This window comes from Staurois parvus, unplaced genomic scaffold, assembly GCF_062004578.1.
Source record: "Staurois parvus isolate SC_StPar_1 unplaced genomic scaffold, SC_StPar_1.0 ptg000689l, whole genome shotgun sequence".
Classification (NCBI taxonomy): domain Eukaryota; kingdom Metazoa; phylum Chordata; class Amphibia; order Anura; family Ranidae; genus Staurois; species Staurois parvus.
This window is the reverse complement of record NW_028318485.1, coordinates 707,033-728,805: the sequence shown is the minus strand read 5'-3', so window position 1 is coordinate 728,805 and position 21,773 is coordinate 707,033. Positions and strand designations below refer to the sequence as shown.

At 47.4% G+C, this 21,773-nt stretch overlaps 24 non-coding genes across 24 annotated transcripts; all 24 read left to right on the top strand.

Moving 5' to 3' along the window:
* Positions 1–888: 888 nt before the first annotated feature.
* Positions 889–1,029, top strand: LOC149447129 (U4 spliceosomal RNA). The gene has a single exon (XR_016306011.1). It is a non-coding gene; the product is annotated as a U4 spliceosomal RNA (small nuclear RNA).
* A 1,258-nt stretch (positions 1,030–2,287) lies between these two features.
* LOC149447128 (U4 spliceosomal RNA) lies at positions 2,288–2,428 on the top strand. The gene has a single exon (XR_016306010.1). It is a non-coding gene; the product is annotated as a U4 spliceosomal RNA (small nuclear RNA).
* A 633-nt stretch (positions 2,429–3,061) lies between these two features.
* On the top strand, positions 3,062–3,134 carry TRNAK-UUU (transfer RNA lysine (anticodon UUU)). The gene has a single exon. It is a non-coding gene; the product is annotated as a tRNA-Lys (tRNA).
* Positions 3,135–3,685: 551 nt separating this feature from the next.
* Positions 3,686–3,826, top strand: LOC149447126 (U4 spliceosomal RNA). Its single transcript, XR_016306009.1, has one exon. It is a non-coding gene; the product is annotated as a U4 spliceosomal RNA (small nuclear RNA).
* Positions 3,827–5,078: 1,252 nt separating this feature from the next.
* Positions 5,079–5,219, top strand: LOC149447125 (U4 spliceosomal RNA). Its single transcript, XR_016306007.1, has one exon. It is a non-coding gene; the product is annotated as a U4 spliceosomal RNA (small nuclear RNA).
* A 620-nt stretch (positions 5,220–5,839) lies between these two features.
* Positions 5,840–5,912, top strand: TRNAK-UUU (transfer RNA lysine (anticodon UUU)). Its single transcript has one exon. It is a non-coding gene; the product is annotated as a tRNA-Lys (tRNA).
* A 551-nt stretch (positions 5,913–6,463) lies between these two features.
* LOC149447123 (U4 spliceosomal RNA) lies at positions 6,464–6,604 on the top strand. Its single transcript, XR_016306006.1, has one exon. It is a non-coding gene; the product is annotated as a U4 spliceosomal RNA (small nuclear RNA).
* Positions 6,605–7,237: 633 nt separating this feature from the next.
* On the top strand, positions 7,238–7,310 carry TRNAK-UUU (transfer RNA lysine (anticodon UUU)). Its single transcript has one exon. It is a non-coding gene; the product is annotated as a tRNA-Lys (tRNA).
* A 559-nt stretch (positions 7,311–7,869) lies between these two features.
* LOC149447121 (U4 spliceosomal RNA) lies at positions 7,870–8,010 on the top strand. Its single transcript, XR_016306005.1, has one exon. It is a non-coding gene; the product is annotated as a U4 spliceosomal RNA (small nuclear RNA).
* A 1,257-nt stretch (positions 8,011–9,267) lies between these two features.
* Positions 9,268–9,408, top strand: LOC149447120 (U4 spliceosomal RNA). The gene has a single exon (XR_016306004.1). It is a non-coding gene; the product is annotated as a U4 spliceosomal RNA (small nuclear RNA).
* A 627-nt stretch (positions 9,409–10,035) lies between these two features.
* On the top strand, positions 10,036–10,108 carry TRNAK-UUU (transfer RNA lysine (anticodon UUU)). Its single transcript has one exon. It is a non-coding gene; the product is annotated as a tRNA-Lys (tRNA).
* Positions 10,109–10,667: 559 nt separating this feature from the next.
* On the top strand, positions 10,668–10,808 carry LOC149447118 (U4 spliceosomal RNA). The gene has a single exon (XR_016306003.1). It is a non-coding gene; the product is annotated as a U4 spliceosomal RNA (small nuclear RNA).
* Positions 10,809–12,057: 1,249 nt separating this feature from the next.
* LOC149447117 (U4 spliceosomal RNA) lies at positions 12,058–12,198 on the top strand. The gene has a single exon (XR_016306002.1). It is a non-coding gene; the product is annotated as a U4 spliceosomal RNA (small nuclear RNA).
* Positions 12,199–12,831: 633 nt separating this feature from the next.
* Positions 12,832–12,904, top strand: TRNAK-UUU (transfer RNA lysine (anticodon UUU)). Its single transcript has one exon. It is a non-coding gene; the product is annotated as a tRNA-Lys (tRNA).
* A 531-nt stretch (positions 12,905–13,435) lies between these two features.
* LOC149447115 (U4 spliceosomal RNA) lies at positions 13,436–13,576 on the top strand. Its single transcript, XR_016306001.1, has one exon. It is a non-coding gene; the product is annotated as a U4 spliceosomal RNA (small nuclear RNA).
* Positions 13,577–14,834: 1,258 nt separating this feature from the next.
* On the top strand, positions 14,835–14,975 carry LOC149447114 (U4 spliceosomal RNA). Its single transcript, XR_016306000.1, has one exon. It is a non-coding gene; the product is annotated as a U4 spliceosomal RNA (small nuclear RNA).
* Positions 14,976–15,602: 627 nt separating this feature from the next.
* TRNAK-UUU (transfer RNA lysine (anticodon UUU)) lies at positions 15,603–15,675 on the top strand. Its single transcript has one exon. It is a non-coding gene; the product is annotated as a tRNA-Lys (tRNA).
* Positions 15,676–16,226: 551 nt separating this feature from the next.
* Positions 16,227–16,367, top strand: LOC149447112 (U4 spliceosomal RNA). The gene has a single exon (XR_016305999.1). It is a non-coding gene; the product is annotated as a U4 spliceosomal RNA (small nuclear RNA).
* A 633-nt stretch (positions 16,368–17,000) lies between these two features.
* TRNAK-UUU (transfer RNA lysine (anticodon UUU)) lies at positions 17,001–17,073 on the top strand. The gene has a single exon. It is a non-coding gene; the product is annotated as a tRNA-Lys (tRNA).
* A 551-nt stretch (positions 17,074–17,624) lies between these two features.
* Positions 17,625–17,765, top strand: LOC149447110 (U4 spliceosomal RNA). The gene has a single exon (XR_016305998.1). It is a non-coding gene; the product is annotated as a U4 spliceosomal RNA (small nuclear RNA).
* A 633-nt stretch (positions 17,766–18,398) lies between these two features.
* TRNAK-UUU (transfer RNA lysine (anticodon UUU)) lies at positions 18,399–18,471 on the top strand. Its single transcript has one exon. It is a non-coding gene; the product is annotated as a tRNA-Lys (tRNA).
* Positions 18,472–19,023: 552 nt separating this feature from the next.
* Positions 19,024–19,164, top strand: LOC149447108 (U4 spliceosomal RNA). Its single transcript, XR_016305996.1, has one exon. It is a non-coding gene; the product is annotated as a U4 spliceosomal RNA (small nuclear RNA).
* A 633-nt stretch (positions 19,165–19,797) lies between these two features.
* Positions 19,798–19,870, top strand: TRNAK-UUU (transfer RNA lysine (anticodon UUU)). The gene has a single exon. It is a non-coding gene; the product is annotated as a tRNA-Lys (tRNA).
* Positions 19,871–20,422: 552 nt separating this feature from the next.
* Positions 20,423–20,563, top strand: LOC149447106 (U4 spliceosomal RNA). Its single transcript, XR_016306186.1, has one exon. It is a non-coding gene; the product is annotated as a U4 spliceosomal RNA (small nuclear RNA).
* The last annotated feature ends 1,210 nt before the right edge of the window (positions 20,564–21,773 follow it).

Sequence of the window (21,773 nt, the reverse complement as noted above, 5' to 3'; positions counted from 1 at the left end):
TCAGTGAAAGAGCATTGACCTATAAGTTACACTAAGCCAGAAACTTTCAGCGTTCTCCATCTCTACCAGACTGGACCCTATCTGCATGGTTGCAAGCTGTCCTAAAAAATGGAATGGGAGAGGACGATTGGCCAGCCGGAGTGAGCCAAATACTTGTGCATTCAGGCACACATCTCCTCTTTCTTTTGGCCGAATGGTCTTTTTCTGCCATAAAAGTGAAGTTTCAAGCAGATTGGACTGTCTTGGAGGTTTCAGAGCCCGGATAGCTCAGTCGGTAGAGCATCAGACTTTTAAACTGAGGGTCCAGGGTTCAAGTCCCTGTTCGGGCGGTAGCTTTGTCCTTGTTGTTGAGCTGCGGATAAGGTAATCTTTATGCCCATCTGCCGGAGTGCTCACTGGCCTAGAGAGAGGAAATGTCCTAAGGGATGCAAAATTCCCCCTTTCAAGGCTCTGTGAATCTAGCCCAGAAATAAAGGTGGCTGCAGGTGTTTGCCTGAACAACTGATTCCCAACAAGCCTGGTCTACGCCAGCTTTCCTGGACTCCAGTTCAGGCTTGTTATCCACAAAGCTTTCAACGACGGGCCCAAAGCTTTCCACCTTGGCTTTTTTTTCCCCAACAGTGCAGCCGTCGGACCATATGCATTCAGTGGCCTTTGAGAACTGCTGTGGGAGAAAGCCATTTGACATTTGACATCTAGGCCCCAAAACTTGACATTCTCCTTAGTCCTTTCAAATGCAAACAATGCCAGCTTAGGCGTCTTCTCTGTCACATTAGCATGCCAAGTCCCAGAATGCTCAGCGGCCCACTGGATGACACTTTTGTGTCTCACCTCAATGTCAATACCTCCTCCAAGGATGGGCAGAAATTGGCAGACACTGATTTGGTTAGCTTTGCGCAGTGGCAGTATCATAGCCAATGAGGTCCACCTGAGGCGTGATTATTGCTAATTGAAAACTAATCCCAATACCCCGCTGTGATGACTTGAAATACAGTCAGCACTGGCAATTTTTGAGAGTCTCTCAGGAGACTGAGCAATATGTTTGAAACAGCAGAAAAGCAATGGCTTCTAAGATGCAGACTGAGATGTGTTAGAGTTGAGGAAGCGGGTCACGGGGCCGGGGACACTATAGAGATCTTTTGTGTCATCACGCAGCCTGCTGAGTAGAACAATATGTGATTGCCACGTCATGCTCCTTCCCCCCCACTTGCCTTTAATCCAGAGTGGACTCTACCTCATTAAATTTTTCCTTGCTTTTTCTCTGCTAGACCTGGCATCATGAGGCTAAAGGTGAACTTTCTTTATCTGTAACCCAGTCAAATAGGAAGAATACTGGAAGCGTGTTGGTCCAGGGTTAAGGAACCAGTTTGGCCGGTGTGTTTTTTGCAAGGCCCTTGTTTCCAGTGAAAGAGCATTGACCTATAAGTTACACTAAGCCAGAAACTTTCAGCGTTCTCCATCTCTACCAGACTGGACCCTATCTGCATGGTTGCAAGCTGTCCTAAAAAATGGAATGGGAGAGGACGATTGGCCAGCCGGAGTGAGCCAAATACTTGTGCATTCAGGCACACATCTCCTCTTTCTTTTGGCCGAATGGTCTTTTTCTGCCATAAAAGTGAAGTTTCAAGCAGATTGGACTGTTTTGGAGGAGGAGCTTTCAGAGCCCGGATAGCTCAGTCGGTAGAGCATCAGACTTTTAAACTGAGGGTCCAGGGTTCAAGTCCCTGTTCGGGCGGTAGCTTTGTCCTTGTTGTTGAGCTGCGGATAAGGTAATCTTTATGCCCATCTGCCGGAGTGCTCACTGGCCTAGAGAGAGGAAATGTCCTAAGGGATGCAAAATTCCCCCTTTCAAGGCTCTGTGAATCTAGCCCAGAAATAAAGGTGGCTGCAGGTGTTTGCCTGAACAACTGATTCCCAACAAGCCTGGTCTACGCCAGCTTTCCTGGACTCCAGTTCAGGCTTGTTATCCACAAAGCTTTCAACGACGGGCCCAAAGCTTTCCACCTTGGCTTTTTTTTCCCCAACAGTGCAGCCGTCGGACCATATGCATTCAGTGGCCTTTGAGAACTGCTGTGGGAGAAAGCCATTTGACATCTAGGCCCCAAAACTTGACATTCTCCTTAGTCCTTTCAAATGCAAACAATGCCAGCTTAGGCGTCTTCTCTGTCACATTAGCATGCCAAGTCCCAGAATGCTCAGCGGCCCACTGGATGACACTTTTGTGTCTCACCTCAATGTCAATACCTCCTCCAAGGATGGGCAGAAATTGGCAGACACTGATTTAGTTAGCTTTGCGCAGTGGCAGTATCATAGCCAATGAGGTCCACCTGAGGCGTGATTATTGCTAATTGAAAACTAATCCCAATACCCCGCTGTGATGACTTGAAATACAGTCAGCACTGGCAATTTTTGAGAGTCTCTCAGGAGACTGAGCAATATGTTTGAAACAGCAGAAAAGCAATGGCTTCTAAGATGCAGACTGAGATGTGTTAGAGTTGAGGAAGCGGGTCATGGGGCCGGGGACACTATAGAGATCTTTTGTGTCATCACGCAGCCTGCTGAGTAGAACAATATGTGATTGCCACGTCATGCTCGTTCCCCCCCACTTGCCTTTAATCCAGAGTGGACTCTACCTCATTAAATTTTTCCTTGCTTTTTCTCTGCTAGACCTGGCATCATGAGGCTAAAGGTGAACTTTCTTTATTTGTAACCCAGTCAATTAGGAAGAATACTGGAAGCGTGTTGGTCCAGGGTTAAGGAACCAGTTTGGCCGGTGTGTTTTTTGCAAGGCCCTTGTTTTCAGTGAAAGAGCATTGACCTATAAGTTACACTAAGCCAGAAACTTTCAGCGTTCTCCATCTCTACCAGACTGGACCCTATCTGCATGGTTGCAAGCTGTCCTAAAAAATGGAATGGGAGAGGACGATTGGCCAGCCGGAGTGAGCCAAATACTTGTGCATTCAGGCACACATCTCCTCTTTCTTTTGGGCGCATGGTCTTTTTCTGCCATAAAAGTGAAGTTTCAAGCAGATTGGACTGTTTTGGAGGTGGAGCTTTCAGAGCCCGGATAGCTCAGTCGGTAGAGCATCAGACTTTTAATCTGAGGGTCCAGGGTTCAAGTCCCTGTTCGGGCGGTAGCTTTGTCCTTGTTGTTGAGCTGCGGATAAGGTAATCTTTATGCCCATCTGCCGGAGTGCTCACAGGCCTAGAGAGAGGAAATGTCCTAAGGGATGCAAAATTCCCCCTTTCAAGGCTCTGTGAATCTAGCCCAGAAATAAAGGTGGCTGCAGGTGTTTGCCTGAACAACTGATTCCCAACAAGCCTGGTCTACGCCAGCTTTCCTGGACTCCAGTTCAGGCTTGTTATCCACAAAGCTTTCAACAACGGGCCCAAAGCTTTCCACCTTGGCTTTTTTTTCCCCAACAGTGCAGCCGTCGGACCATATGCATTCAGTGGCCTTTGAGAACTGCTGTGGGAGAAAGCCATTTGACATCTAGGCCCAAAACTTGACATTCTCCTTAGTCCTTTCAAATGCAAACAATGCCAGCTTAGGCGTCTTCTCTGTCACATTAGCATGCCAAGTCCCAGAATGCTCAGCGGCCCACTGGATGACACTTTTGTGTCTCACCTCAATGTCAATACCTCCTCCAAGGATGGGCAGAAATTGGCAGACACTGATTTAGTTAGCTTTGCGCAGTGGCAGTATCATAGCCAATGAGGTCCACCTGAGGCGTGATTATTGCTAATTGAAAACTAATCCCAATACCCCGCTGTGATGACTTGAAATACAGTCAGCACTGGCAATTTTTGAGAGTCTCTCAGGAGACTGAGCAATATGTTTGAAACAGCAGAAAAGCAATGGCTTCTAAGATGCAGACTGAGATGTGTTAGAGTTGAGGAAGCGGGTCATGGGGCCGGGGACACTATAGAGATCTTTTGTGTCATCACGCAGCCTGCTGAGTAGAACAATATGTGATTGCCACGTCATGCTCGTTCCCCCCCACTTGCCTTTAATCCAGAGTGGACTCTACCTCATTAAATTTTTCCTTGCTTTTTCTCTGCTAGACCTGGCATCATGAGGCTAAAGGTGAACTTTCTTTATTTGTAACCCAGTCAATTAGGAAGAATACTGGAAGCGTGTTGGTCCAGGGTTAAGGAACCAGTTTGGCCGGTGTGTTTTTTGCAAGGCCCTTGTTTTCAGTGAAAGAGCATTGACCTATAAGTTACACTAAGCCAGAAACTTTCAGCGTTCTCCATCTCTACCAGACTGGACCCTATCTGCATGGTTGCAAGCTGTCCTAAAAAATGGAATGGGAGAGGACGATTGGCCAGCCGGAGTGAGCCAAATACTTGTGCATTCAGGCACACATCTCCTCTTTCTTTTGGCCGAATGGTCTTTTTCTGCCATAAAAGTGAAGTTTCAAGCAGATTGGACTGTTTTGGAGGTTTCAGAGCCCGGATAGCTCAGTCGGTAGAGCATCAGACTTTTAATCTGAGGGTCCAAGGTTCAAGTCCCTGTTCGGGCGGTAGCTTTGTCCTTGTTGTTGAGCTGCGGATAAGGTAATCTTTATGCCCATCTGCCGGAGTGCTCACTGGCCTAGAGAGAGGAAATGTCCTAAGGGATGCAAAATTCCCCCTTTCAAGGCTCTGTGAATCTAGCCCAGAAATAAAGGTGGCTGCAGGTGTTTGCCTGAACAACTGATTCCCAACAAGCCTGGTCTACGCCAGCTTTCCTGGACTCCAGTTCAGGCTTGTTATCCACAAAGCTTTCAACGACGGGCCCAAAGCTTTCCACCTTGGCTTTTTTTTCCCCAACAGTGCAGCCGTCGGACCATATGCATTCAGTGGCCTTTGAGAACTGCTGTGGGAGAAAGCCATTTGACATCTAGTCCCCAAAACTTGACATTCTCCTTAGTCCTTTCAAATGCAAACAATGCCAGCTTAGGCGTCTTCTCTGTCACATTAGCATGCCAAGTCCCAGAATGCTCAGCGGCCCACTGGATGACACTTTTGTGTCTCACCTCAATGTCAATACCTCCTCCAAGGATGGGCAGAAATTGGCAGACACTGATTTGGTTAGCTTTGCGCAGTGGCAGTATCATAGCCAATGAGGTCCACCTGAGGCGTGATTATTGCTAATTGAAAACTAATCCCAATACCCCGCTGTGATGACTTGAAATACAGTCAGCACTGGCAATTTTTGAGAGTCTCTCAGGAGACTGAGCAATATGTTTGAAACAGCAGAAAAGCAATGCCTTCTAAGATGCAGACTGAGATGTGTTAGAGTTGAGGAAACGGGGCCGGGGACACTATAGAGATCTTTTGTGTCATCACGCAGCCTGCTGAGTAGAACAATATGTGATTGCCACGTCATGCTCGTTCCCCCCCACTTGCCTTTAATCCAGAGTGGACTCTACCTCATTAAATTTTTCCTTGCTTTTTCTCTGCTAGACCTGGCATCATGAGGCTAAAGGTGAACTTTCTTTATTTGTAACCCAGTCAATTAGGAAGAATACTGGAAGCGTGTTGGTCCAGGGTTAAGGAACCAGTTTGGCCGGTGTGTTTTTTGCAAGGCCCTTGTTTTCAGTGAAAGAGCATTGACCTATAAGTTACACTAAGCCAGAAACTTTCAGCGTTCTCCATCTCTACCAGACTGGACCCTATCTGCATGGTTGCAAGCTGTCCTAAAAAATGGAATGGGAGAGGACGATTGGCCAGCCGGAGTGAGCCAAATACTTGTGCATTCAGGCACACATCTCCTCTTTCTTTTGGCCGAATGGTCTTTTTCTGCCATAAAAGTGAAGTTTCAAGCAGATTGGACTGTTTTGGAGGTTTCAGAGCCCGGATAGCTCAGTCGGTAGAGCATCAGACTTTTAATCTGAGGGTCCAGGGTTCAAGTCCCTGTTCGGGCGGTAGCTTTGTCCTTGTTGTTGAGCTGCGGATAAGGTAATCTTTATGCCCATCTGCCGGAGTGCTCACAGGCCTAGAGAGAGGAAATGTCCTAAGGGATGCAAAATTCCCCCTTTCAAGGCTCTGTGAATCTAGCCCAGAAATAAAGGTGGCTGCAGGTGTTTGCCTGAACAACTGATTCCCAACAAGCCTGGTCTACGCCAGCTTTCCTGGACTCCAGTTCAGGCTTGTTATCCACAAAGCTTTCAACGACGGGCCCAAAGCTTTCCACCTTGGCTTTTTTTTCCCCAACAGTGCAGCCGTCGGACCATATGCATTCAGTGGCCTTTGAGAACTGCTGTGGGAGAAAGCCATTTGACATCTAGGCCCAAAACTTGACATTCTCCTTAGTCCTTTCAAATGCAAACAATGTCAGCTTAGGCGTCTTCTCTGTCACATTAGCATGCCAAGTCCCAGAATGCTCAGCGGCCCACTGGATGACACTTTTGTGTCTCACCTCAATGTCAATACCTCCTCCAAGGATGGGCAGAAATTGGCAGACACTGATTTGGTTAGCTTTGCGCAGTGGCAGTATCATAGCCAATGAGGTCCACCTGAGGCGTGATTATTGCTAATTGAAAACTAATCCCAATACCCCGCTGTGATGACTTGAAATACAGTCAGCACTGGCAATTTTTGAGAGTCTCTCAGGAGACTGAGCAATATGTTTGAAACAGCAGAAAAGCAATGGCTTCTAAGATGCAGACTGAGATGTGTTAGAGTTGAGGAAGCGGGTCACGGGGCCGGGGACACTATAGAGATCTTTTGTGTCATCACGCAGCCTGCTGAGTAGAACAATATGTGATTGCCACGTCATGCTCGTTCCCCCCCACTTGCCTTTAATCCAGAGTGGACTCTACCTCATTAAATTTTTCCTTGCTTTTTCTCTGCTAGACCTGGCATCATGAGGCTAAAGGTGAACTTTCTTTATCTGTAACCCAGTCAATTAGGAAGAATACTGGAAGCGTGTTGGTCCAGGGTTAAGGAACCAGTTTGGCCGGTGTGTTTTTTGCAAGGCCCTTGTTTCCAGTGAAAGAGCATTGACCTATAAGTTACACTAAGCCAGAAACTTTCAGCGTTCTCCATCTCTACCAGACTGGACCCTATCTGCATGGTTGCAAGCTGTCCTAAAAAATGGAATGGGAGAGGACGATTGGCCAGCCGGAGTGAGCCAAATACTTGTGCATTCAGGCACACATCTCCTCTTTCTTTTGGGCGCATGGTCTTTTTCTGCCATAAAAGTGAAGTTTCAAGCAGATTGGACTGTTTTGGAGGTGGAGCTTTCAGAGCCCGGATAGCTCAGTCGGTAGAGCATCAGACTTTTAATCTGAGGGTCCAGGGTTCAAGTCCCTGTTCGGGCGGTAGCTTTGTCCTTGTTGTTGAGCTGCGGATAAGGTAATCTTTATGCCCATCTGCCGGAGTGCTCACTGGCCTAGAGAGAGGAAATGTCCTAAGGGATGCAAAATTCCCCCTTTCAAGGCTCTGTGAATCTAGCCCAGAAATAAAGGTGGCTGCAGGTGTTTGCCTGAACAACTGATTCCCAACAAGCCTGGTCTACGCCAGCTTTCCTGGACTCCAGTTCAGGCTTGTTATCCACAAAGCTTTCAACGACGGGCCCAAAGCTTTCCACCTTGGCTTTTTTTTCCCCAACAGTGCAGCCGTCGGACCATATGCATTCAGTGGCCTTTGAGAACTGCTGTGGGAGAAAGCCATTTGACATTTGACATCTAGGCCCCAAAACTTGACATTCTCCTTAGTCCTTTCAAATGCAAACAATGCCAGCTTAGGCGTCTTCTCTGTCACATTAGCATGCCAAGTCCCAGAATGCTCAGCGGCCCACTGGATGACACTTTTGTGTCTCACCTCAATGTCAATACCTCCTCCAAGGATGGGCAGAAATTGGCAGACACTGATTTGGTTAGCTTTGCGCAGTGGCAGTATCATAGCCAATGAGGTCCACCTGAGGCGTGATTATTGCTAATTGAAAACTAATCCCAATACCCCGCTGTGATGACTTGAAATACAGTCAGCACTGGCAATTTTTGAGAGTCTCTCAGGAGACTGAGCAATATGTTTGAAACAGCAGAAAAGCAATGGCTTCTAAGATGCAGACTGAGATGTGTTAGAGTTGAGGAAGCGGGTCACGGGGCCGGGGACACTATAGAGATCTTTTGTGTCATCACGCAGCCTGCTGAGTAGAACAATATGTGATTGCCACGTCATGCTCGTTCCCCCCCACTTGCCTTTAATCCAGAGTGGACTCTACCTCATTCAATTTTTCCTTGCTTTTTCTCTGCTAGACCTGGCATCATGAGGCTAAAGGTGAACTTTCTTTATTTGTAACCCAGTCAATTAGGAAGAATACTGGAAGCGTGTTGGTCCAGGGTTAAGGAACCAGTTTGGCCGGTGTGTTTTTTGCAAGGCCCTTGTTTCCAGTGAAAGAGCATTGACCTATAAGTTACACTAAGCCAGAAACTTTCAGCGTTCTCCATCTCTACCAGACTGGACCCTATCTGCATGGTTGCAAGCTGTCCTAAAAAATGGAATGGGAGAGGACGATTGGCCAGCCGGAGTGAGCCAAATACTTGTGCATTCAGGCACACATCTCCTCTTTCTTTTGGGCGCATGGTCTTTTTCTGCCATAAAAGTGAAGTTTCAAGCAGATTGGACTGTTTTGGAGGTGGAGCTTTCAGAGCCCGGATAGCTCAGTCGGTAGAGCATCAGACTTTTAATCTGAGGTTCAAGTCCCTGTTCGGGCGGTAGCTTTGTCCTTGTTGTTGAGCTGCGGATAAGGTAATCTTTATGCCCATCTGCCGGAGTGCTCACTGGCCTAGAGAGAGGAAATGTCCTAAGGGATGCAAAATTCCCCCTTTCAAGGCTCTGTGAATCTAGCCCAGAAATAAAGGTGGCTGCAGGTGTTTGCCTGAACAACTGATTCCCAACAAGCCTGGTCTACGCCAGCTTTCCTGGACTCCAGTTCAGGCTTGTTATCCACAAAGCTTTCAACGACGGGCCCAAAGCTTTCCACCTTGGCTTTTTTTTCCCCAACAGTGCAGCCGTCGGACCATATGCATTCAGTGGCCTTTGAGAACTGCTGTGGGAGAAAGCCATTTGACATTTGACATCTAGGCCCCAAAACTTGACATTCTCCTTAGTCCTTTCAAATGCAAACAATGCCAGCTTAGGCGTCTTCTCTGTCACATTAGCATGCCAAGTCCCAGAATGCTCAGCGGCCCACTGGATGACACTTTTGTGTCTCACCTCAATGTCAATACCTCCTCCAAGGATGGGCAGAAATTGGCAGACACTGATTTGGTTAGCTTTGCGCAGTGGCAGTATCATAGCCAATGAGGTCCACCTGAGGCGTGATTATTGCTAATTGAAAACTAATCCCAATACCCCGCTGTGATGACTTGAAATACAGTCAGCACTGGCAATTTTTGAGAGTCTCTCAGGAGACTGAGCAATATGTTTGAAACAGCAGAAAAGCAATGGCTTCTAAGATGCAGACTGAGATGTGTTAGAGTTGAGGAAGCGGGTCACGGGGCCGGGGACACTATAGAGATCTTTTGTGTCATCACGCAGCCTGCTGAGTAGAACAATATGTGATTGCCACGTCATGCTCCTTCCCCCCCACTTGCCTTTAATCCAGAGTGGACTCTACCTCATTCAATTTTTCCTTGCTTTTTCTCTGCTAGACCTGGCATCATGAGGCTAAAGGTGAACTTTCTTTATTTGTAACCCAGTCAATTAGGAAGAATACTGGAAGCGTGTTGGTCCAGGGTTAAGGAACCAGTTTGGCCGGTGTGTTTTTTGCAAGGCCCTTGTTTCCAGTGAAAGAGCATTGACCTATAAGTTACACTAAGCCAGAAACTTTCAGCGTTCTCCATCTCTACCAGACTGGACCCTATCTGCATGGTTGCAAGCTGTCCTAAAAAATGGAATGGGAGAGGACGATTGGCCAGCCGGAGTGAGCCAAATACTTGTGCATTCAGGCACACATCTCCTCTTTCTTTTGGCCGAATGGTCTTTTTCTGCCATAAAAGTGAAGTTTCAAGCAGATTGGACTGTTTTGGAGGTTTCAGAGCCCGGATAGCTCAGTCGGTAGAGCATCAGACTTTTAATCTGAGGGTCCAGGGTTCAAGTCCCTGTTCGGGCGGTAGCTTTGTCCTTGTTGTTGAGCTGCGGATAAGGTAATCTTTATGCCCATCTGCCGGAGTGCTCACTGGCCTAGAGAGAGGAAATGTCCTAAGGGATGCAAAATTCCCCCTTTCAAGGCTCTGTGAATCTAGCCCAGAAATAAAGGTGGCTGCAGGTGTTTGCCTGAACAACTGATTCCCAACAAGCCTGGTCTACGCCAGCTTTCCTGGACTCCAGTTCAGGCTTGTTATCCACAAAGCTTTCAACGACGGGCCCAAAGCTTTCCACCTTGGCTTTTTTTTCCCCAACAGTGCAGCCGTCGGACCATATGCATTCAGTGGCCTTTGAGAACTGCTGTGGGAGAAAGCCATTTGACATTTGACATCTAGGCCCCAAAACTTGACATTCTCCTTAGTCCTTTCAAATGCAAACAATGCCAGCTTAGGCGTCTTCTCTGTCACATTAGCATGCCAAGTCCCAGAATGCTCAGCGGCCCACTGGATGACACTTTTGTGTGTCACCTCAATGTCAATACCTCCTCCAAGGATGGGCAGAAATTGGCAGACACTGATTTGGTTAGCTTTGCGCAGTGGCAGTATCATAGCCAATGAGGTCCACCTGAGGCGTGATTATTGCTAATTGAAAACTAATCCCAATACCCCGCTGTGATGACTTGAAATACAGTCAGCACTGGCAATTTTTGAGAGTCTCTCAGGAGACTGAGCAATATGTTTGAAACAGCAGAAAAGCAATGGCTTCTAAGATGCAGACTGAGATGTGTTAGAGTTGAGGAAGCGGGTCACGGGGCCGGGGACACTATAGAGATCTTTTGTGTCATCACGCAGCCTGCTGAGTAGAACAATATGTGATTGCCACGTCATGCTCGTTCCCCCCCACTTGCCTTTAATCCAGAGTGGACTCTACCTCATTAAATTTTTCCTTGCTTTTTCTCTGCTAGACCTGGCATCATGAGGCTAAAGGTGAACTTTCTTTATTTGTAACCCAGTCAATTAGGAAGAATACTGGAAGCGTGTTGGTCCAGGGTTAAGGAACCAGTTTGGCCGGTGTGTTTTTTGCAAGGCCCTTGTTTCCAGTGAAAGAGCATTGACCTATAAGTTACACTAAGCCAGAAACTTTCAGCGTTCTCCATCTCTACCAGACTGGACCCTATCTGCATGGTTGCAAGCTGTCCTAAAAAATGGAATGGGAGAGGACGATTGGCCAGCCGGAGTGAGCCAAATACTTGTGCATTCAGGCACACATCTCCTCTTTCTTTTGGGCGCATGGTCTTTTTCTGCCATAAAAGTGAAGTTTCAAGCAGATTGGACTGTTTTGGAGGAGGAGCTTTCAGAGCCCGGATAGCTCAGTCGGTAGAGCATCAGACTTTTAATCTGAGGTTCAAGTCACTGTTCGGGCGATAGCTTTGTCCTTGTTGTTGAGCTGTGGATAAGGTAATCTTTATGCCCATCTGCCGGAGTGCTCACTGGCCTAGAGAGAGGAAATGTCCTAAGGGATGCAAAATTCCCCCTTTCAAGGCTCTGTGAATCTAGCCCAGAAATAAAGGTGGCTGCAGGTGTTTGCCTGAACAACTGATTCCCAACAAGCCTGGTCTACGCCAGCTTTCCTGGACTCCAGTTCAGGCTTGTTATCCACAAAGCTTTCAACGACGGGCCCAAAGCTTTCCACCTTGGCTTTTTTTTCCCCAACAGTGCAGCCGTCGGACCATATGCATTCAGTGGCCTTTGAGAACTGCTGTGGGAGAAAGCCATTTGACATCTAGGCCCAAAACTTGACATTCTCCTTAGTCCTTTCAAATGCAAACAATGCCAGCTTAGGCGTCTTCTCTGTCACATTAGCATGCCAAGTCCCAGAATGCTCAGCGGCCCACTGGATGACACTTTTGTGTCTCACCTCAATGTCAATACCTCTTCCAAGGATGGGCAGAAATTGGCAGACACTGATTTGGTTAGCTTTGCGCAGTGGCAGTATCATAGCCAATGAGGTCCACCTGAGGCGTGATTATTGCTAATTGAAAACTAATCCCAATACCCCGCTGTGATGACTTGAAATACAGTCAGCACTGGCAATTTTTGAGAGTCTCTCAGGAGACTGAGCAATATGTTTGAAACAGCAGAAAAGCAATGGCTTCTAAGATGCAGACTGAGATGTGTTAGAGTTGAGGAAGCGGGTCACGGGGCCGGGGACACTATAGAGATCTTTTGTGTCATCACGCAGCCTGCTGAGTAGAACAATATGTGATTGCCACGTCATGCTCGTTCCCCCCCACTTGCCTTTAATCCAGAGTGGACTCTACCTCATTAAATTTTTCCTTGCTTTTTCTCTGCTAGACCTGGCATCATGAGGCTAAAGGTGAACTTTCTTTATTTGTAACCCAGTCAATTAGGAAGAATACTGGAAGCGTGTTGGTCCAGGGTTAAGGAACCAGTTTGGCCGGTGTGTTTTTTGCAAGGCCCTTGTTTCCAGTGAAAGAGCATTGACCTATAAGTTACACTAAGCCAGAAACTTTCAGCGTTCTCCATCTCTACCAGACTGGACCCTATCTGCATGGTTGCAAGCTGTCCTAAAAAATGGAATGGGAGAGGACGATTGGCCAGCCGGAGTGAGCCAAATACTTGTGCATTCAGGCACACATCTCCTCTTTCTTTTGGGCGCATGGTCTTTTTCTGCCATAAAAGTGAAGTTTCAAGCAGATTGGACTGTTTTGGAGGTGGAGCTTTCAGAGCCCGGATAGCTCAGTCGGTAGAGCATCAGACTTTTAATCTGAGGGTCCAGGGTTCAAGTCCCTGTTCGGGCGGTAGCTTTGTCCTTGTTGTTGAGCTGCGGATAAGGTAATCTTTATGCCCATCTGCCGGAGTGCTCACTGGCCTAGAGAGAGGAAATGTCCTAAGGGATGCAAAATTCCCCCTTTCAAGGCTCTGTGAATCTAGCCCAGAAATAAAGGTGGCTGCAGGTGTTTGCCTGAACAACTGATTCCCAACAAGCCTGGTCTACGCCAGCTTTCCTGGACTCCAGTGCAGGCTTGTTATCCACAAAGCTTTCCACCTTGGCTTTTTTTTCCCCAACAGTGCAGCCGTCGGACCATATGCATTCAGTGGCCTTTGAGAACTGCTGTGGGAGAAAGCCATTTGACATCTAGGCCCCAAAACTTGACATTCTCCTTAGTCCTTTCAAATGCAAACAATGCCAGCTTAGGCGTCTTCTCTGTCATATTAGCATGCCAAGTCCCAGAATGCTCAGCGGCCCACTGGATGACACTTTTGTGTCTCACCTCAATGTCAATACCTCCTCCAAGGATGGGCAGAAATTGGCAGACACTGATTTGGTTAGCTTTGCGCAGTGGCAGTATCATAGCCAATGAGGTCCACCTGAGGCGTGATTATTGCTAATTGAAAACTAATCCCAATACCCCGCTGTGATGACTTGAAATACAGTCAGCACTGGCAATTTTTGAGAGTCTCTCAGGAGACTGAGCAATATGTTTGAAACAGCAGAAAAGCAATGGCTTCTAAGATGCAGACTGAGATGTGTTAGAGTTGAGGAAGCGGGTCACGGGGCCGGGGACACTATAGAGATCTTTTGTGTCATCACGCAGCCTGCTGAGTAGAACAATATGTGATTGCCACGTCATGCTCGTTCCCCCCCACTTGCCTTTAATCCAGAGTGGACTCTACCTCATTAAATTTTTCCTTGCTTTTTCTCTGCTAGACCTGGCATCATGAGGCTAAAGGTGAACTTTCTTTATTTGTAACCCAGTCAATTAGGAAGAATACTGGAAGCGTGTTGGTCCAGGGTTAAGGAACCAGTTTGGCCGGTGTGTTTTTTGCAAGGCCCTTGTTTCCAGTGAAAGAGCATTGACCTATAAGTTACACTAAGCCAGAAACTTTCAGCGTTCTCCATCTCTACCAGACTGGACCCTATCTGCATGGTTGCAAGCTGTCCTAAAAAATGGAATGGGAGAGGACGATTGGCCAGCCGGAGTGAGCCAAATACTTGTGCATTCAGGCACACATCTCCTCTTTCTTTTGGGCGCATGGTCTTTTTCTGCCATAAAAGTGAAGTTTCAAGCAGATTGGACTGTTTTGGAGGTGGAGCTTTCAGAGCCCGGATAGCTCAGTCGGTAGAGCATCAGACTTTTAATCTGAGGGTCCAGGATTCAAGTCCCTGTTTGGGCGGTAGCTTTGTCCTTGTTGTTGAGCTGCGGATAAGGTAATCTTTATGCCCATCTGCCGGAGTGCTCACTGGCCTAGAGAGAGGAATTGTCCTAAGGGATGCAAAATTCCCCCTTTCAAGGCTCTGTGAATCTAGCCCAGAAATAAAGGTGGCTGCAGGTGTTTGCCTGAACAACTGATTCCCAACAAGCCTGGTCTACGCCAGCTTTCCTGGACTCCAGTTCAGGCTTGTTATCCACAAAGCTTTCAACGACGGGCCCAAAGCTTTCCACCTTGGCTTTTTTTTCCCCAACAGTGCAGCCGTCGGACCATATGCATTCAGTGGCCTTTGAGAACTGCTGTGGGAGAAAGCCATTTGACATCTAGGCCCCAAAACTTGACATTCTCCTTAGTCCTTTCAAATGCAAACAATGCCAGCTTAGGCGTCTTCTCTGTCACATTAGCATGCCAAGTCCCAGAATGCTCAGCGGCCCACTGGATGACACTTTTGTGTCTCACCTCAATGTCAATACCTCCTCCAAGGATGGGCAGAAATTGGCAGACACTGATTTGGTTAGCTTTGCGCAGTGGCAGTATCATAGCCAATGAGGTCCACCTGAGGCGTGATTATTGCTAATTGAAAACTAATCCCAATACCCCGCTGTGATGACTTGAAATACAGTCAGCACTGGCAATTTTTGAGAGTCTCTCAGGAGACTGAGCAATATGTTTGAAACAGCAGAAAAGCAATGGCTTCTAAGATGCAGACTGAGATGTGTTAGAGTTGAGGAAGCGGGTCACGGGGCCGGGGACACTATAGAGATCTTTTGTGTCATCACGCAGCCTGCTGAGTAGAACAATATGTGATTGCCACGTCATGCTCGTTCCCCCCCACTTGCCTTTAATCCAGAGTGGACTCTACCTCATTCAATTTTTCCTTGCTTTTTCTCTGCTAGACCTGGCATCATGAGGCAAAAGGTGAACTTTCTTTATTTGTAACCCAGTCAATTAGGAAGAATACTGGAAGCGTGTTGGTCCAGGGTTAAGGAACCAGTTTGGCCGGTGTGTTTTTTGCAAGGCCCTTGTTTCCAGTGAAAGAGCATTGACCTATAAGTTACACTAAGCCAGAAACTTTCAGCGTTCTCCATCTCTACCAGACTGGACCCTATCTGCATGGTTGCAAGCTGTCCTAAAAAATGGAATGGGAGAGGACGATTGGCCAGCCGGAGTGAGCCAAATACTTGTGCATTCAGGCACACATCTCCTCTTTCTTTTGGCCGAATGGTCTTTTTCTGCCTTAAAAGTGAAGTTTCAAGCAGATTGAACTGTCTTGGAGGTTTCAGAGCCCGGATAGCTCAGTCGGTAGAGCATCAGACTTTTAATCTGAGGGTCCAGGGTTCAAGTCCCTGTTCGGGCGGTAGCTTTGTCCTTGTTGTTGAGCTGCGGATAAGGTAATCTTTATGCCCATCTGCCGGAGTGCTCACAGGCCTAGAGAGAGGAAATGTCCTAAGGGATGCAAAATTCCCCCTTTCAAGGCTCTGTGAATCTAGCCCAGAAATAAAGGTGGCTGCAGGTGTTTGCCTGAACAACTGATTCCCAACAAGCCTGGTCTACGCCAGCTTTCCTGGACTCCAGTTCAGGCTTGTTATCCACAAAGCTTTCAACGACGGGCCCAAAGCTTTCCACCTTGGCTTTTTTTTCCCCAACAGTGCAGCCGTCGGACCATATGCATTCAGTGGCCTTTGAGAACTGCTGTGGGAGAAAGCCATTTGACATCTAGGCCCAAAACTTGACATTCTCCTTAGTCCTTTCAAATGCAAACAATGCCAGCTTAGGCGTCTTCTCTGTCACATTAGCATGCCAAGTCCCAGAATGCTCAGCGGCCCACTGGATGACACTTTTGTGTCTCACCTCAATGTCAATACCTCCTCCAAGGATGGGCAGAAATTGGCAGACACTGATTTGGTTAGCTTTGCGCAGTGGCAGTATCATAGCCAATGAGGTCCACCTGAGGCGTGATTATTGCTAATTGAAAACTAATCCCAATACCCCGCTGTGATGACTTGAAATACAGTCAGCACTGGCAATTTTTGAGAGTCTCTCAGGAGACTGAGCAATATGTTTGAAACAGCAGAAAAGCAATGGCTTCTAAGATGCAGACTGAGATGTGTTAGAGTTGAGGAAGCGGGTCACGGGGCCGGGGACACTATAGAGATCTTTTGTGTCATCACGCAGCCTGCTGAGTAGAACAATATGTGATTGCCACGTCATGCTCGTTCCCCCCCACTTGCCTTTAATCCAGAGTGGACTCTACCTCATTCAATTTTTCCTTGCTTTTTCTCTGCTAGACCTGGCATCATGAGGCTAAAGGTGAACTTTCTTTATCTGTAACCCAGTAAATTAGGAAGAATACTGGATGCGTGTTGGTCCAGGGTTAAGGAACCAGTTTGGCCGGTGTGTTTTTTGCAAGGCCCTTGTTTCCAGTGAAAGAGCATTGACCTATAAGTTACACTAAGCCAGAAACTTTCAGCGTTCTCCATCTCTACCAGACTGGACCCTATCTGCATGGTTGCAAGCTGTCCTAAAAAATGGAATGGGAGAGGACGATTGGCCAGCCGGAGTGAGCCAAATACTTGTTCATTCAGGCACACATCTCCTCTTTCTTTTGGGCGCATGGTCTTTTTCTGCCATAAAAGTGAAGTTTCAAGCAGATTGGACTGTTTTGGAGGTGGAGCTTTCAGAGCCCGGATAGCTCAGTCGGTAGAGCATCAGACTTTTAATCTGAGGGTCCAGGGTTCAAGTCCCTGTTCGGGCGGTAGCTTTGTCCTTGTTGTTGAGCTGCGGATAAGGTAATCTTTATGCCCATCTGCCGGAGTGCTCACTGGCCTAGAGAGAGGAAATGTCCTAAGGGATGCAAAATTCCCCCTTTCAAGGCTCTGTGAATCTAGCCCAGAAATAAAGGTGGCTGCAGGTGTTTGCCTGAACAACTGATTCCCAACAAGCCTGGTCTACGCCAGCTTTCCTGGACTCCAGTTCAGGCTTGTTATCCACAAAGCTTTCAACGACGGGCCCAAAGCTTTCCACCTTGGCTTTTTTTTCCCCAACAGTGCAGCCGTCGGACCATATGCATTCAGTGGCCTTTGAGAACTGCTGTGGGAGAAAGCCATTTGACATCTAGGCCCAAAACTTGACATTCTCCTTAGTCCTTTCAAATGCAAACAATGCCAGCTTAGGCGTCTTCTCTGTCACATTAGCATGCCAAGTCCCAGAATGCTCAGCGGCCCACTGGATGACACTTTTGTGTGTCACCTCAATGTCAATACCTCCTCCAAGGATGGGCAGAAATTGGCAGACACTGATTTGGTTAGCTTTGCGCAGTGGCAGTATCATAGCCAATGAGGTCCACCTGAGGCGTGATTATTGCTAATTGAAAACTAATCCCAATACCCCGCTGTGATGACTTGAAATACAGTCAGCACTGGCAATTTTTGAGAGTCTCTCAGGAGACTGAGCAATATGTTTGAAACAGCAGAAAAGCAATGGCTTCTAAGATGCAGACTGAGATGTGTTAGAGTTCAGGAAGCGGGTCACGGGGCCGGGGACACTATAGAGATCTTTTGTGTCATCACGCAGCCTGCTGAGTAGAACAATATGTGATTGCCACGTCATGCTCGTTCCCCCCCACTTGCCTTTAATCCAGAGTGGACTCTACCTCATTCAATTTTTCCTTGCTTTTTCTCTGCTAGACCTGGCATCATGAGGCTAAAGGTGAACTTTCTTTATCTGTAACCCAGTCAATTAGGAAGAATACTGGAAGCGTGTTGGTCCAGGGTTAAGGAACCAGTTTGGCCGGTGTGTTTTTTGCAAGGCCCTTGTTTCCAGTGAAAGAGCATTGACCTATAAGTTACACTAAGCCAGAAACTTTCAGCGTTCTCCATCTCTACCAGACTGGACCCTATCTGCATGGTTGCAAGCTGTCCTAAAAAATGGAATGGGAGAGGACGATTGGCCAGCCGGAGTGAGCCAAATACTTGTGCATTCAGGCACACATCTCCTCTTTCTTTTGGGCGCATGGTCTTTTTCTGCCATAAAAGTGAAGTTTCAAGCAGATTGGACTGTTTTGGAGGTGGAGCTTTCAGAGCCCGGATAGCTCAGTTGGTAGAGCATCAGACTTTTAATCTGAGGGTCCAGGGTTCAAGTCCCTGTTCGGGCGGTAGCTTTGTCCTTGTTGTTGAGCTGCGGATAAGGTAATCTTTATGCCCATCTGCCGGAGTGCTCACTGGCCTAGAGAGAGAAAATGTCCTAAGGGATGCAAAATTCCCCCTTTCAAGGCTCTGTGAATCTAGCCCAGAAATAAAGGTGGCTGCAGGTGTTTGCCTGAACAACTGATTCCCAACAAGCCTGGTCTACGCCAGCTTTCCTGGACTCCAGTTCAGGCTTGTTATCCACAAAGCTTTCAACGACGGGCCCAAAGCTTTCCACCTTGGCTTTTTTTTCCCCAACAGTGCAGCCGTCGGACCATATGCATTCAGTGGCCTTTGAGAACTGCTGTGGGAGAAAGCCATTTGACATCTAGGCCCCAAAACTTGACATTCTCCTTAGTCCTTTCAAATGCAAACAATGCCAGCTTAGGCGTCTTCTCTGTCACATTAGCATGCCAAGTCCCAGAATGCTCAGCGGCCCACTGGATGACACTTTTGTGTCTCACCTCAATGTCAATACCTCCTCCAAGGATGGGCAGAAATTGGCAGACACTGATTTGGTTAGCTTTGCGCAGTGGCAGTATCATAGCCAATGAGGTCCACCTGAGGCGTGATTATTGCTAATTGAAAACTAATCCCAATACCCCGCTGTGATGACTTGAAATACAGTCAGCACTGGCAATTTTTGAGAGTCTCTCAGGAGACTGAGCAATATGTTTGAAACAGCAGAAAAGCAATGGCTTCTAAGATGCAGACTGAGATGTGTTAGAGTTGAGGAAGCGGGTCACGGGGCCGGGGACACTATAGAGATCTTTTGTGTCATCACGCAGCCTGCTGAGTAGAACAATATGTGATTGCCACGTCATGCTCGTTCCCCCCCACTTGCCTTTAATCCAGAGTGGACTCTACCTCATTCAATTTTTCCTTGCTTTTTCTCTGCTAGACCTGGCATCATGAGGCTAAAGGTGAACTTTCTTTATCTGTAACCCAGTCAATTAGGAAGAATACTGGAAGCGTGTTGGTCCAGGGTTAAGGAACCAGTTTGGCCGGTGTGTTTTTTGCAAGGCCCTTGTTTCCAGTGAAAGAGCATTGACCTATAAGTTACACTAAGCCAGAAACTTTCAGCGTTCTCCATCTCTACCAGACTGGACCCTATCTGCATGGTTGCAAGCTGTCCTAAAAAATGGAATGGGAGAGGACGATTGGCCAGCCGGAGTGAGCCAAATACTTGTGCATTCAGGCACACATCTCCTCTTTCTTTTGGGCGCATGGTCTTTTTCTGCCATAAAAGTGAAGTTTCAAGCAGATTGGACTGTTTTGGAGGTGGAGCTTTCAGAGCCCGGATAGCTCAGTCGGTAGAGCATCAGACTTTTAATCTGAGGGTCCAGGGTTCAAGTCCCTGTTCGGGTGATAGCTTTGTCCTTGTTGTTGAGCTGCGGATAAGGTAATCTTTATGCCCATCTGCCGGAGTGCTCACTGGCCTAGAGAGAGAAAATGTCCTAAGGGATGCAAAATTCCCCCTTTCAAGGCTCTGTGAATCTAGCCCAGAAATAAAGGTGGCTGCAGGTGTTTGCCTGAACAACTGATTCCCAACAAGCCTGGTCTACGCCAGCTTTCCTGGACTCCAGTTCAGGCTTGTTATCCACAAAGCTTTCAACGACGGGCCCAAAGCTTTCCACCTTGGCTTTTTTTTCCCCAACAGTGCAGCCGTCGGACCATATGCATTCAGTGGCCTTTGAGAACTGCTGTGGGAGAAAGCCATTTGACATCTAGGCCCCAAAACTTGACATTCTCCTTAGTCCTTTCAAATGCAAACAATGCCAGCTTAGGCGTCTTCTCTGTCACATTAGCATGCCAAGTCCCAGAATGCTCAGCGGCCCACTGGATGACACTTTTGTGTGTCACCTCAATGTCAATACCTCCTCCAAGGATGGGCAGAAATTGGCAGACACTGATTTGGTTAGCTTTGCGCAGTGGCAGTATCATAGCCAATGAGATCCACCTGAGGCGTGATTATTGCTAATTGAAAACTAATCCCAATACCCCGCTGTGATGACTTGAAATACAGTCAGCACTGGCAATTTTTGAGAGTCTCTCAGGAGACTGAGCAATATGTTTGAAACAGCAGAAAAGCAATGGCTTCTAAGATGCAGACTGAGATGTGTTAGAGTTGAGGAAGCGGGTCACGGGGCCGGGGACACTATAGAGATCTTTTGTGTCATCACGCAGCCTGCTGAGTAGAACAATATGTGATTGCCACGTCATGCTCGTTCCCCCCCACTTGCCTTTAATCCAGAGTGGACTCTACCTCATTAAATTTTTCCTTGCTTTTTCTCTGCTAGACCTGGCATCATGAGGCTAAAGGTGAACTTTCTTTATTTGTAACCCAGTCAATTAGGAAGAATACTGGAAGCGTGTTGGTCCAGGGTTAAGGAACCAGTTTGGCCGGTGTGTTTTTTGCAAGGCCCTTGTTTCCAGTGAAAGAGCATTGACCTATAAGTTACACTAAGCCAGAAACTTTCAGCGTTCTCCATCTCTACCAGACTGGACCCTATCTGCATGGTTGCAAGCTGTCCTAAAAAATGGAATGGGAGAGGACGATTGGCCATCCGGAGTGAGCCAAATACATGTGCATTCAGGCACACATCTCCTCTTTCTTTTGGGCGCATGGTCTTTTTCTGCCATAAAAGTGAAGTTTCAAGCAGATTGGACTGTTTTGGAGGTGGAGCTTTCAGAGCCAGGATAGCTCAGTCGGTAGAGCATCAGACTTTTAATCTGAGGGTTCAAGTCCCTGTTCGGGCGGTAGCTTTGTCCTTGTTGTTGAGCTGCAGATAAGGTAATCTTTATGCCCATCTGCCGGAGTGCTCACTGGCCTAGAGAGAGGAAATGTCCTAAGGGATGCAAAATTCCCCCTTTCAAGGCTCTGTGAATCTAGCCCAGAAATAAAGGTGGCTGCAGGTGTTTGCCTGAACAACTGATTCCCAACAAGCCTGGTCTACGCCAGCTTTCCTGGACTCCAGTTCAGGCTTGTTATCCACAAAGCTTTCAACGACGGGCCCAAAGCTTTCCACCTTGGCTTTTTTTTCCCCAACAGTGCAGCCGTCGGACCATATGCATTCAGTGGCCTTTGAGAACTGCTGTGGGAGAAAGCCATTTGACATCTAGGCCCCAAAACTTGACATTCTCCTTAGTCCTTTCAAATGCAAACAATGTCAGCTTAGGCGTCTTCTCTGTCACATTAGCATGCCAAGTCCCAGAATGCTCAGCGGCCCACTGGATGACACTTTTGTGTCTCACCTCAATGTCAATACCT